The sequence below is a fragment of the Cryptomeria japonica genome, chromosome 4 (genome assembly GCF_030272615.1).
Source record: "Cryptomeria japonica chromosome 4, Sugi_1.0, whole genome shotgun sequence".
In the NCBI taxonomy this organism is placed as follows: domain Eukaryota; kingdom Viridiplantae; phylum Streptophyta; class Pinopsida; order Cupressales; family Cupressaceae; genus Cryptomeria; species Cryptomeria japonica.
Genome location: NC_081408.1, coordinates 143,739,091 through 143,743,226, shown reverse-complemented (window position 1 = coordinate 143,743,226; position 4,136 = coordinate 143,739,091). Strand labels below are relative to the sequence as shown.

At 35.8% G+C, this 4,136-nt stretch overlaps 1 pseudogene; it reads right to left on the bottom strand.

Annotated features, from left to right (window-relative positions):
* Positions 1-937: 937 nt before the first annotated feature.
* LOC131074093 (peroxidase 5-like) lies at positions 938-3,440 on the bottom strand (annotated as a pseudogene).
* Between the last annotated feature and the right edge of the window lie 696 nt (positions 3,441-4,136).

The following is a 4,136-nucleotide window of genomic DNA, read 5'->3' as shown; positions in this document are numbered from 1 at the left end:
AAAATAACATTATTATAATATGTATGTATGTATTTGTAATTTCCTAAAGAAATACTAACATGTATTACTCATATTCAAACATAAAATAACTAAGTTAAAATACAAATGTATTATGTTTATGTCAGTAATATTTGAATGCACTATTATGGTCATAATAAAAATAACATTATTATAATATGTATGTATGCATGTATGCAGATGTGTGTGTGTGTGTATAGATATAGATATATAGATAGATGGGGTTTGGCGAAACTTTAAAGAAGGTGTAATTCAAATATAAAATGATATATAAAGAAGAGAATTTTTTAGACCCCTTCACAACTTATAAAATTGTAGCTATAATTGTGAAGTTTGTTATATTTAAGATATATATTAATTTTAATTCAATTATATCTCACACATTATAGATTATAGATTTTCTTAATTCTCCAAGAATTCAATCCTATTTTATTTCCAATATATTCAACTCCTTCATTTATCTAAATTTTAAATTATATTTAATTTTTCATATTATTCTTTACAATTATATTCACCACATTAATTCCTTATTAGGATTTTGAATGGTTAGCCCTCTTTATCATGTTTTGATAACATATATGGTAGAGCTTCTAAAATGTTTTAAGAAGTTATATGCGGGGTGACTGTAAAGAACGGAACTTACTGGAAATCAAAGTATGTTATTTTACATGTTAATATAGCAGTAGCGATAATATCTTCAAGCACAAAAAAGTTATTCAACAGTATGCGCAAACATATCACTTTGTTTCTGGAATCATTAAGACAGAAAACATTTCCGAGGAAATATCATCGGTATACAAGAATGATGCAGTTATATCTTACAAATAACTGTCATTTTCTCTTTTGTATGAAAGAATTCCAATTAAAGAATGGCATAAAAAAATAGAGCAACGACACTTGAATCTCGTGGAAGAATTGGCTAGTTCGGGGCATGGCACTGTTTCCTTATCTCTCCCTGCGATCCTGTCAACACGTCAATTGTACCCATCTTTACCATTATCCTTCCAAAGTTTTTCTTCCAAACATTGGGATACTGGGCATTTATATTCACCTGTATGGAGGTGGCATCATTTGACATCAACGTTTGATCAGATTTCAACAGTCCACGCTTGTATTGCAAGTCTACATAGTATTTCGCGTCCAACTTAGTGGGAGTGAGAGGATCCAGTGGAACAACGCTGTCGTTTGAAGCTGAAGGGGGACATTTGGCCTTTAGCTGAAGAGCATATTTAGAGTCCATGGAAGGATCTTGACCGCCTCTGCCACTGAAGTTATACAGGCGATCCAGTGAACGAACCACAGTGAGAAACCCCAATTGAATGGGCCCCTGCAAGAGCAGTCAGATTATTTATATAAGAAAAAATCTTCAGTCAATTTAATCAATTCGTTAAGCGTTAATAGGAACTATGTAGGGCTACCTGAGAGAGTGACCATGTCCTCCTGCGACAATTGCTTTGAAGCAAAAAATTGTGTCAACCTGTTTACATCAAATGAGGGAGAAGGAATATTGTCTGTGACCTCTGATGCGAGAGATACCCTTCCGTCTCTTCGTCCACCTTGAACAGCCCAAAATAGTCCACCAGCCTGAATTTGCATTCGTTGTAATATATGTTAAGCTAATATTACTTCTACATAATCATAAGTTCATTATTATGATTGTTAAGAATACGTACTTGGTAAGCGCTATCTCTTGCAGCGAATGCCACTACGTCAGCACAAGAAACGACGCCGGCACATTTGGCTTCCAGTTTGGATTTGGCTTCATCAATAATGTCGTAGCTCCTCAGGCTTGGGTTGTTGACGGGTGAGTTCTTCTCTGCTGTGTTGTCTAAGGAATCAAGGAGAATTGATCCATCGCAACCCTGCAATTCATCATCCATCACTGCTGTAAATATATATTCTAACATGCTTATCATGAAATAGGGGATGAAATTCAAGATGAGAATATTGCAGAATACTTACTCTTACAAAGCAATCATGGAAATGCATCCTTATGAGAGAAGCTGCTACACCAGGATTGGCTTTAACAGCTTTGGCAATAGTTTCACTGATAATCTCCTCGGCCTCTGGGCATGTTTGGCGATAATAATCTACCTTCAACCCATCTCCATTAGCTGTAGTAGATAAAAACAATACGAACAGAGGAATAACCAGCAAACTCGCTTCCATTTCACTTCAGAGTAGTTAAACAGTAGTCGGAATTCTGTTAGATGAGAGGGGGAAGTTAACAAAAACGCTTTTAGTTATGGTGTACAGGAGGAGAGAAGGATGTGGTATTTAACACCATCATCTGCGGATTCGTTTGACCTAGTCAACACGGAGTAGAGAATGTGACCAAGCCTTATTATGTCTATCCTACCTTTAAATACAATGGTAGAATTTAATGTATTGCAGCTTAGACTGGGCACCTCGGACTTATCTACAGTCTTGACTCATTCTATTTCCACTTTGCTCTCGTCTGGATTTTTACTAAAATGAATAACGTATCATGTGCAATCGAACATAACAAGACAATGAAATGCTAGATCAACTACGAGTTTACGGTGCTCGTTCAGATTTTACTAAAACGGTAGAAGTACATTATTCAAAGTTTTCTTCCATCAAATCGACTCCTCTAAGAATGGTAGTTAACGTAAATATTTGAACAAGTATAACAAATTGTATCGAACTGGATGACATCATGACACTGACAATTTGTATAACAGTTCGGTCATTGGGTCTTATTATGTATTGATAAAGTTGAATCAGTCTGGAATAATTTTGTTCCAAATATCAATTTAAAAAATAATTGTTAGGAAGAAATATATTTCGTTATCTACCTTTCCTTATTTCTGCATTTTATTATATTAAATAGAATTTGTTTTAAGAAAACGTTACAGATTGTGTGTATAAAAATATATCTAGAACATGTGGTACACAATATCCCAATTCATGCATGGATTCTAGAAGGGTATATAATATCAAATTTTATTTTGAATAAAACAATTAAAATGATTATACAAATAAGACAATTAATGTTTTTGATAAAGATAAAAGGGTTTTACATGGATCTGAAATCAAGAGTTTTACAAAACCTGGTGATCAACCAATAAAGCAGAAACCAACAACAAAACAGTGGAACATTCCAGACCGAACACAAAAGAAAAAAGAAACAATAGCCAACAAAACAAAACACAGACAAACACTCAGTTAAGCGACTGCACCAGTGCCTTGTTCTTCTAGATGGTAGCCTTGTTTATTGCCTCCAATTCCTCCATAATGAACCTAGAGGTACCCTTATTGCTGCTCCTGCTTCTAGTCCTGGAACTAGGGCTTGTAGTTTTATTGCCACCAACAAAAGTGTCTTCACTGGCGAAATCTTTCTTTCTGTTACTGTCATCAGTATCACTGTGAATAGGATTGGATCTGTACTCTGCCACCATGACATTGATCTTTTCCAGCCCCTCCATACTATTATTCATGGCCTCCTTACTTATGTCAACAAGATTCTTAAGATTATTCTTGATTTCCTCCATAGACTGCTCAACCTTCTCAATTCTCTACTCATGTTTACATTTCATAACCTCGACATTATGGGAAAGTTTCTAGGTTATGATCATGAGCTTCTCTGTTTTGCTAGGCTCAGGTGAATTAGTGAAGATATCAATTATCTCCTTAATCCCCTCTTTGAGGGTATCAATCTCCTTCCCCACCCACTTCCAGCAGCTCTCCTAGCTTCTAGTCGCTTCCATCACTAGATTCATCAAAGAACTTTCCTTCTATAAACCACTATCCACATCTTTAGGTAGAGTCCCCTGCTTCTCCTCAGGATATTAAGAGGAATGCCCAAATTGATTTCCTCATCCAAGGTCTTGGGAGAACAGTCTTTAGCAATGAACTTCTTCTTTTTGGAATAAGGCTCGGTTTTAAAAATCATCTTGCTCGTTGATTTATATTTACTTGCAGCCCATCTGGGGGGGTTCTTGTTGCTATGGGTTGCAGAAGTGACCAACATCTCACCCTCTTCAACCGGCTTATAATCAAGGTCAACAAGGGGTTTGGCACTCCCATTATCCTCCATCTCCATATCCGAATCAAAGACATCTTGAACATTAGTATTAGGGATTTGGCCTTTCTCA